Consider the following 10,816-nt stretch of genomic DNA (forward strand, 5'->3'; position numbering starts at 1 on the left):
AGAATACAAAGACATATGTAACACCTTTTAATACAGTGTTATTTAAAACAAAGCAAAGAGAAAAAAAGCTCGCAAAAATGTACACACATTACTTATACGGTGAAGAGAATGTACATAAATAGGTAAGAAACATATTAGCAAGTTTTGGCTACTTTTATTTGTTTACCTACTTCTAAAAAAAGCATGCAAATCAAAATATGTGGAACGTTTATAAAAATTGGACGATTTTAGCATATGTTGTTCTACAAAATAATATTTTAATTAGATTTTCTAGAATTGTTTTGACTTGCACTGCATAGCAAGTTTGAAGTCGCTTGGAGTTTTTGTTGATTTTTGGAATTTTTTGTTTGCTCACAAAATAAATTTACCAAAAATCAACGGTAAGTCCTAGCCGCTTAAAATTTGCACTTTGAATTGAATGCGATACGAAAACGCATACTCAGAATGCTTCTAACAAAACTAATTAAAAGCTTAAAATTTTGCAAATTTTTGAACAAGGTTTGGAGTTTTGACTTGCATTGGCTTTGTTAAATAACGAGCTACTCGTTCATAAAAAATTAAATATTTAATAATCAAAAGGGAAATAGCCAAATAATGCTAAAATGCCTCTTCCCTATATATATTTTCGTCACTGTATCTACAGCTTATATTTTTCATGTCCATGATTTTTTTGAGGGAATTAGTATTATTTTTGAAAATTTCACTAAATTCAAGCTGGAATCGTTTAATAAAAAAAAACCAAAAAAAAAACAAATATGAAATCTTAAAAAATTTATACAAGACTGCTAGAAAGCAATATAGCGAGAGTACCAGTTTGACAGAATAAAACATAACAAAAGATCATAGAAAATAAGGATGCTAGGCTATATTTATGGCTCCCATATATTTTATGTCCTTTGTGATAACGAAAGTGCTGCCACGTTTGTACAAAAAAATTGTTTTTGGGCCAGAGTACAGGGAGACTCTTATTAAATTAACTAAAAAAAAACACTGAAAATCGGGATTTAATCGGTACATATCGGGGCACTTGTACGTCCCGACTTTAAAAAAGTATTCAGCGGGGTGAGAGCATTAAAATTCTAACTTGACTTTTTTCACATGCATTTTTGAATCACCCTAGTAAACTTACACAATGACTTAAATTTTAAAATTTTAAAGTTCGATGTAAATGGAAAATATTAAGTATATTACGCGCATATGCTCACTTGTTGCTTGGCTTAAGAACCGCTACGCCTCCAACATATTCTTCCGATTTGGCCCCCCTCCGACTATTTTCTATTTTTATACCCGAGCGCACTTGTGCACAAGGGTATATTAATTTTGTTCACATAACGGTTGTTTGTAACAGCCAAAACGAATCGAGATAGATATAGACAAATGTATACATAAAGGATCAGGATGAAAAAAGAAATCGATTAAGCCATGTCTGTCTGTACGTTCGTCCGTCCGTCTGGGTACACGATAACTCGAGCAAAAATTGTATGTAGATTTCCCATAATCCAAGGTAGGTTGGTATTGAAAATGGGCGAAATCGGACTGTAACCACGCCCACTTCCCATATAACGGTAATTTCTAGAAATACGAAAACTGCGATATTTTAGTAACTACTGAATATAATTCACTCAAAATTGATATTTAAAATACCTTTTAGACGAAAAGTAAGAATATTATACATTTTTGGAAAATGGGCGTAGCCACGCCCACTTATGGTTACATGTGTATATCTTGGTAACCGCTGCACCAATTTCTTCCAAACTTGGCACAGGTACAGCATACAAAATCGCCGAAAATTTTTAAAATTGGACGATAACCACGCCCACATCCCATATAACGGTAATTTAGAGAAATACAAAATCTTCGATAAATCAGTAAATATTGAAGCTAATTTATTCAAAATTGATGCTTGCAACAATTCTTTACCAAGAAATACCTTTATGGTAACATTTTGGAAAATGGGCGGGGCACCGCCCATTTATGATCACATATATGTATATCGGTAACCGTTCTATCAATTTGTACCAAACTCGGTGTGGTTATTGTGCTTGCCACATAAAAGCAAAGCGTTGAAAATTATTGGAATGGGACTAAAATTACGGCCGCTTTTCATATAACGGTAAATTTCAGAAATGCTTGAAACTTCAATATTTCAAAATTGAAGGACGCTAATTTACTCAAAATTGATACACCCCGGCTTACCATCTAGCGGTAGCTTTCGGAAAGGTGAAAATCATATATTTAATATTTGCGCCGGGTATTTAATGTTCGGCTCCGCCCGAACTTAGACTTTCTTACTTGTTAAACTTGATTAAAAGACTCTACGTTGAGAGATTTAGGTTCAATGAAGGCGCTAACGCCGAAAAAATCTCAGTTTGCGAAACTGAAGATCCTGAAGGAACCTGTCAAAGAGATAAACAAAATTGGAAAAATCATGGACTAAATGAATCGAAACTAAAGAAGACCTAAAAAAATTTTTTTATGAAAGAATACATACCTACTTATATGTTATTCAAAAATGTAAAGTAAATGCTTTAATAGAAATTAAGGCTACAAGGACGTCGTATGATTTTAGTTTTTATTTATTTAATAAATTCCAAATTTTATTCAAAAAGTCACTGACTTTTTAAACTGTCCGTTCATAATTTAATTAATTCTATTGGAATTTCGAGCTAACTAGTTATATGTATACATATATACACTATTAACTATGTATGTTTGTATGTATTTAGTTGAACGAAGCCTAGTTTTGCATTTCGAATCACTAATTCTGCTACCAACTTCGATCAGATACGTATATATGTACATACATTAGGGTTGTACAAAAATGCATGGGGAAAAATTAAAGTCAGAATCTGTATGCTCTCACCCCCTAGGATTACTCCATACCGAAAAAATGCCCCTATTTTTTTTTTTTTTTAAATCATACAATATTTAAAGGTCGCTCAAAGCGCTCAAAGTGTATCATGTACATATATGAAAAAAAACACAAAATCTTTATTATTAAAAAATTGTTGCATAAAAACTTGGTTATTATTATTGGAAGTCTCTTGAAGAGAACCATAGTTTTCCGATCGAAAAATATTGATTTTCAAGAATTCTATACCATTTCTACGAAAAGTTGTTTTTTCCCCATATAAAATACATGGAAAACTTTGAGCGCTTTGAGCGACCTCTAAATATTTTTTGATTTCAAAATAATAAAATAGAGATATATTTTGTCGATATAGAGCAATACTAGGCGTGAGAGCATTAAAATTCCGACTTTAGCTTTTCCCGACCACCCTAAGGTGGTTTGTTTGCTGTCACTAAACTGGTTCAAATGTTGGCTAGGCGAGCCAGCGAGCGATCAGCAGAATGACAGGTAAAACAGTTAAATCGTCTCGAAAACTGGTTGACTGACAAACTGACTAGCCAAATCGGTAGACGAGTTTCAAGTTTACATACATATGTATGTATGCACATATGTAAGTGTACTCATTTGTATTATTTACAAGGCTCAAGCATTTTCTTTGCTAAGCTCTGTGTTGGCAATTTATTGTTGTACTCCTACATATGTATGTATGTACTTAAACCAGCTGTTTCACATTCACTTTATTTTTATTTACATAGAATTTTATGGTAAAATCACTGGAATCACTGCTCGCCATGTAAAGTAAAATAAGTAAACAATAAATTGGGTTTTCTCTCCCTCTCCCCATTGGCTTTATGTAGGAGATCAAACCGCTATCATCCACTAACAGCAGTGTTGCCAGTTTAGTCATTTTCCGGCTCGAATTAGTCGGTTGCCGGAAGCCGATTTGTTAGCCGTTTTGAAAAAAAAAAGAATTAGCAGTTTTAGCCGATTTTTCTACAGAGCTTATTTTCTTAAAATTCAAATGCATAAGATTAATTTTTTAAAAATTTAGCGACCTAAAATCTATTAGAATTGGCTAGCCTTATCTCGGAAAAAAATTTTATGTCGGACTGTGTTATATCAAATTGAAAGAGAATTTTTTCTCATCCGAAAGGTCCTAAAATACTGGGCCGATTTCAATAATTTTTAATTTAAGCAAATGTACAGCTATCCAAATACAAACATATTAAATGGGACGGGATATTTTCAGCAAGTTTTGCCTATTTTTCTTTAGTTTATTTAATGCTTATTATTATTTTTTTATGAAAGTGTAGCTAATTACTTAAAAAGCACCATTTAAATACAAATTTCACACTTTATGCAAAAATTATGAAATTTTTGCAAATTTCCACCAAAATTTTCAACATTTTAATCAGCATCTTTAAAAATTTTAAACTTTAGTATAAGAAAGTACAAATTTAAAGTAACTAGCACATACTGTTGATTTTTGGCAATTTTTTGTTGACGGCGTTCCGCTTATTATTATTTCGTATGACAAAAATGCGTAACACCGTCATACAAAAAAAAAAGCCAAAGTAAACGGTAAGTCCTATATTTTTTCTAAAGATGCTGATTAAAAAGTTACAAATTTTTGTGAAGTTTTGCTGAATTTTTATAATTTTTACACAGAGTTTGAAATTTCACTGTATTTTTTTTCCAAAGAAGGACGTAGCAGGGATTTTATTCACATATGTTTTGTTACGAATGTCTTAACTTTAAGTGTGAAGTTTTATTCGCAACACTGAAAAAATTACGTAATAAAGCAATACTCTCTGGGCAGACAATAACTTTGAATAATTGTAGTAGGCATGTGCAGAGAGTGAGCAGGTCATTAAAAACGGGAACATAACCTAGTGAAAATGTTACAAGACATATAACAAGGCAAACTTTTTCAATTGAAAGGAAAATGCCATAAGTTTTGTAATAAATCATTTTTACAAGCGTTTATATAACTTGCTCTGTCTGTATGTACTTATGTTTGTTAGGAGCTCAGTTGGCTCAGAACCCGATGACAATGCAATACGAAAGATGAGTTAATTCAGTAGGTACCGCAGGAGTCGAGATATTTTAAAATCCCGCATTTACGGTTCGGTTCAGAACGTATAATAACTAGATGAAAAGGAACAACTCCACTAAAAATTTTGCCGATAGGCGGAACACGAGCCGGTATACATGGTAAACCAGTATTTAGGGTCCTATGACGTTCATATTTAGAAAGCCTGCTTTAAATATACTTGTTTTTACCATTAACTTATTTCTATTTAAGTAATATAAACATCACTTTTGGTGTAAAGCTAGCTACGTATAATGACAGTTTCCTTTGTTAAAAAAGGATAATTTATAATGAATTTACCAGTCTCTGTTTTTGAGATGTATTTAATGAATTTACTAGTATTTCTACTTGTGGTTTATTTAAGTAAAACATGTGAATTTTAGTTGAAATATTTTAGCCGTTTTAAGCCTTTTTTTGGCTTATTTAGCCGGTCGGCCCAAAAAGTTCTGACCACATTGACCAACAGTGGCATGGGAGAAACCCCCGTAATAGTTTGTCTGTTGCCTCTGGAATTGGATCAGTGTTGCCAGCTCATTGAAGTGAGAAATCGTCAGTTTAATAATAATAATAGATTGGCGCTTACACATATGTGAGTGTTTGGCCGAGCTTCTCCTCGTCAGTTTGGCTCTCGAAAATCGTCATTTGCATGTAAAAATCGTCACCATATAAAAAATTTTAATAAACAGAACCAGGAAGCTCTTTTGGTTGTTTTTTCAGTTTATTCTAGCTTCTGATTGATATACGTAAAAAATAAAAACTTCAACTTCCTGCAATTTTTCTCAAGCTGGCATTACTTTTAACAAACATATTTTTAATTGCAATAAAATCATATTTGCATCTTCGTTTTTTTTTAAGCTGCAACTTCACGACGTGCATTTAAAACTGTTCATACTTGCTAAAAAACTTATTCTTAATTCCCTTCGCTCAATAAAATATGTACACAACGTCACAACGCGAAAAATTACGAATTTTACCGCCATAAACTACACAATTAATGATGAAACAAAGAAAATAACTACTTATCGATAACTACTATTAGTGCTGAAGCGGTAAACTCTCAATAGGTGTTTACACTGCAATTTTCAGTTATCTGTCTATCTTCAAAGTTGAGAACCAGGCAAATTTACACATAAAGAAAAATCGTCATTGGGTCCCAAAAGTCGGCGAATCGGCATGGCAGTAAAAAATATCAAAATGACGACTAAATCCACAACCTGGCAACACTGATGCAGCTATTAAAATTACTGTTAACCACCCTCTTTTCGTCAACATTCCTCCCTCAGTGGGCTGTTAGCCTGTTATTGCTCGCCGCTCAAACTGTTGCTGCCTGCCGGATCTTGTGGACTGTTGTTCACTTTGGGTTGCTGCTCGCAGTCAGTTTGTTTATGTCGTTCGGCGGTATTGCACGGGGTTTTCGCTTCTGATTTCTGTACGTTTGAGTTAAAGTAGTACCACAATTTTGTTTTAATCACATACGCGCGATTCTGTGGGTGTGTCTATGCACCTCCTTCGCGTAGTTCGAATTCTGAGGCTGTGTGTTCTGCAAAAATACCATTTTCTTTGTTTATTCACGCAAATTTTTCGCAGAAGTCTGCTGCTTGGAAAATTAAATCTATTTGTGTTCTTTGGATTTTGAGACTTTTTGCGTTTACTTCTGTGAAAAGCCATTGAATTGCTTTGATTGGAAATAAGGAAAATATCTTTTGAACGTTGGCAAAACACTTATGTACATATACCACTGCTCGAAGTCTGGAAAAATACTAAAAGAAAGAAATGGTGTGTAGTGTATTTTTAAGATTTTCGAGTAAAACAGTGTATGAAGTATTTTGTCGAAAGCAATTCTTCAGTAGCGTATATTTAAACATACGTATGTACATATGTTTGCATGTATGTATGTAAGCACTGTAAAGTGTCAATGAACTGTGTGAATAGTGTTAATCTTCACATTGAGAAATCTCCATAAAATTGTAAAAATAGTAAAAAACTCAAATTAAAATAAATAAAATACAATAAAATAAAAGGACACAAAGTGAAATAAAAAAATAAATTTAATTAAGGCAAAAACTTAAATACATAAAAACAAATAAAATGAAATTATTAGTACAGGGAAATAGAATAAATAGAATAAAGTAAAATAAAATAAAACTAAATTAAATTAAATTAAATGAAAGTCAAATAAGATATAAAAGAAAATAACAAATAAACAAAATAGTGTATACTAGGTAAAATGTGAAAAGATAACAAAATTAAACTAAACAAACGAAAGTTTAAATAATATTAAGATTGAATGACAGCAAAAATAAAATAAAAATGAAATAAAGGAAAAATTAAGCATACACAGAAACGAAAAGTAGATGAAAATAAATTAGATAATAAAAAAAAATTTTACAAAAATAGAAACTAAGTAAATAAAATAAAATAAACTAAAGTGAAAAAAGTAAGATGAAATAAAATAAAATGGGATAAAAATGTATGAAATAAAAATAAAATAAAATAAAAAATAAACGAAAACAAAAAAAATTAAATTAAAATAAAATGAAATGAAGTAGAATAAAAAGAAATAATTAAAATAATTAAAAGTGTCAATAAAAACTTAGAATAAAGAATAAAACAAGTTCAAAAATAAATAAAATTTGATTAGGATAAAATATACATAAGTTACCAGAAACTTGAAAAAAAACAAAATAAAAATTTAAAGTAAGTAAACTAAAAGTAATTTAAAAAGAATATGAACAGAAAAAATTAATTAAATTCACATAAGACTTAAATTACACAAAAAATAGAGGAACTAAATAAAAGAAAATTTATATAAAACATTTGAAATAAAAAAAAAATATTTCCTGAAATATGAAAATGAAATTGGATTAAAACAATAAATAAAACAAAAATTGATTTAAGGACTTCAAATATTAAAAATAATTTAAACAAGAAATATAACTTTATAAAGATAAAAATTAAGATTAAATAAAATTGCAATAAAAAAGTAGTAAAGAAAACTCAATTACAATTACATTAATGTATAAACACAAAAGGAAAAGAAAACTAAATGCAATTAAGTCGTAAAAAAAGTGTAAATTTTTTAGTAAACAAAATGAAATATAAAAAAATTTTCAAAACAAAGTAAACATTAAGTAACATTTATGAAAACTTAACAAAAAAAAAAGAAGGAAATAATGAAAATAAAGTAACATATAAATAAGAGAATGAATATATCAAAACAATATAAAATAGGGGAAAATTAGCAAAAGGAAAGAAAGACAAAAGTAAATTAGCCCATTACTGGCCGCTGTACGTGCTTGTGTACATCTAAGTGTTGAGATTTTTTATGAATACTTTTGAAAAAAAAAAATCCTAAAATTCTTTAATGTCCAGCATCGTAGGAAAAGTGAATATATATGTGTGTGTATTTATTTAACCCAAGAAAATAAAAAAAATATTTTCATAAAACTATCTTTTTTAACTCGCAATATGTATGTATGCTAATAAGAAATATATGTCACTCTCAGTTTCGATTTGGGCAATAAAGGGTTAAAAGATTAATTAATAAAGCTTTGGACTGCATTTCCTGTATATTTCTTGTCTGTTTTTTTTTTAATTTTTTGGAATTGTTTGTGCCTATTTCTGGCTACTTTGTTAATTGTCCCTTAACTTGTAGTTTAGATATATTTGTGTGTGTTAACTACATTGTTGCGTTCCTTCTCTGCAAAAAAACTCTCAAAAATCAACGCGAATCTTTAGATATTTGAAATTTGCACATTATTATACTAGAATTTAATGGGCTATAACACTGCATACCTGAAGAAGTTCGTAATAAATATTACAAATGTTCTTAGATTTCTTACACAGTTCCATTCTTGGATTTAAATGGCGTTTGCCAAAGTATAAGCCATATTTTAATACAAAATTAACAAAAAAAATTGTAGCATTTAAAACATTCCGAATATTAAAAAACCGTACGCACAATTTTATGAGTAACAATATAAGTTTCTAATCTTATTCAATTGGCAGAAGGGATTTTTTTAGCAATGAAAAGAAATCAAATTATTTATCTCTTTTTGTACATTTTCTGGTCGCTAAATCTTCACCAAATCGCTTTGCCGAAAATAGCTCAAAAATCGTAAAATAAAAAGAGGCCGAAATATAAAAAATAAAAGAAGTACAATGATTTTTTTGGTGTCGCTTACAAATTTCATACCTACATACATCTATGTATGTACATATATATACACATATATATGATAAAAATTTTTCCGTTGAACATTGAGCTGCGCCAAAAACTCCTCAAATCCCCTCCCCTTCCCGCTCTGGTAACTTCGGAAAATGTGTTTTTAAATTATACGTTCCATTAGGAGCTCATTTATTTAACTTCAAATTGAGATAAACAAGAAATGGTGTTAAATGCCGCTGTTCCGATTCCCATCACCTCCAACTTTTTGAAATTTGGTGCACAGTGTTATATATGTCGTATACACCTTCTCAAGTGCACTTATGCAGCTCTCTGGTAGGCATGCATATATGCTAGAACCAATTCAAATTTCAATGAAACGTGTTGTCGTTTTACCTTATGAAAAAAAATACATATCAATAAATCAAAATGTTGTTCGCATTGTTATTAGCTAGTCACGGTATAAGTGAGAATTTGTTTTTCACAGCGCAAATAAAAACTCAAATTACTCAGTGAGTAAAAAAACCAAATAATAAAAGTCATAAATCAACAAAAAAAAGAAAAACTGGCGAAGGTGTATAAACTCTAATTGCAGACGTGGTTGACGCACACGCCTCAAAGCCTTTGATAGTCGGTGACAAATAGATACTAATACTAATAACACAGCAACTGTAATAATCATAGAGTAGGTATTTGTTCACAATACAAAAACTGCTTTGAGCTCTCACTGTATCCAGTACCGCCTCTGGTGATTAAACAGGCGTGGGCGTTGCATTTGTCTGCCAAAGCAATCAAAAGGTTTCTGTCAATGCCCACAAAATGTGCAGCCACCAACAAGCCACTTCTTAGCAGCAGAGCACAGACTCGGAGGCGACAACGCTAAATCAGTGATAAGCAAATTGTTACAACTTGCACGCTACCATACTAGATAGATACTTTGTAGCCAGTTCGCAGCTGGCTCTGATAGCCGACGAAAACGACATCGACCACTTGGCCGGTGGAACTGAAAGCGTGGCTGAGCAAAGCCACAGATCTTGCTTTTATTGTAAGCGCGTGTAGGTGTTTGTAGTTAGATTTCGAGTTTGACTTGTAGATCACTACTCTTATCAGTCGATAGCAAAGCGTGTGTTTGTATGTATGTATGTGCATATACATACATATGTTTTCTTTGATTAGCAACAATGTGCGCTACAAATGTCAATAAATAAGTACTCAACAGTAATCCTCAATCGTAATCCATGATTGAAAGTTATTACTTTGTGGGTTTGTTTTTTGCAATTAAGTATTTTTTAATTGCTTCGCTTATCAATGAAGCCAATAAAATGTACAAATAAATTAGTTAACTATGGGGTAATGCACTCGTTTATTTGTCATATTTCCTAAAGCGAATCAAATCGTTTCATTATTGACTTTTATTGGATCAATAACGTTTGCTGACATTTAATTAATATTTTGACTATACTACGTACATACATACACATTTACATATGTATGTACACTGTCGAAACGAAGTATTGGCACAGCAAATTTTTCGCAATATATGCAACAATTTTTATTCTCATATTTTTCCGCCAATTTTGTATAAAAATATGGTTCATTCAACAACAAAAAACATATAAAATATAATTCCTAAATATTTTTATTGAGCTTTGTACCACGACTGTTTATTAGGAAAAATTGAAAAAGCAACAAAGTCTAAGCGGTAGAA

General features: G+C 30.9%; 1 protein-coding gene across 1 annotated transcript in view; it reads left to right on the top strand.

Annotated features, from left to right (window-relative positions):
• The first annotated feature begins 6,377 nt into the window (after positions 1-6,377).
• LOC118744001 (organic cation transporter protein) overlaps positions 6,378-10,816 on the top strand; it is a 20,872-nt gene continuing 16,433 nt past the window's right edge. The window contains exon 1 of the mRNA XM_036476767.1: positions 6,378-6,719. The gene's annotated coding sequence lies outside the window, so the exon portion shown is untranslated. The remainder of the gene's footprint in view (positions 6,720-10,816) is intronic.

The sequence above is a fragment of the Rhagoletis pomonella genome, unplaced genomic scaffold (assembly GCF_013731165.1).
Source record: "Rhagoletis pomonella isolate Grant_MI unplaced genomic scaffold, Rhpom_1.0 Rhpom_scaffold_00001, whole genome shotgun sequence".
Classification (NCBI taxonomy): domain Eukaryota; kingdom Metazoa; phylum Arthropoda; class Insecta; order Diptera; family Tephritidae; genus Rhagoletis; species Rhagoletis pomonella.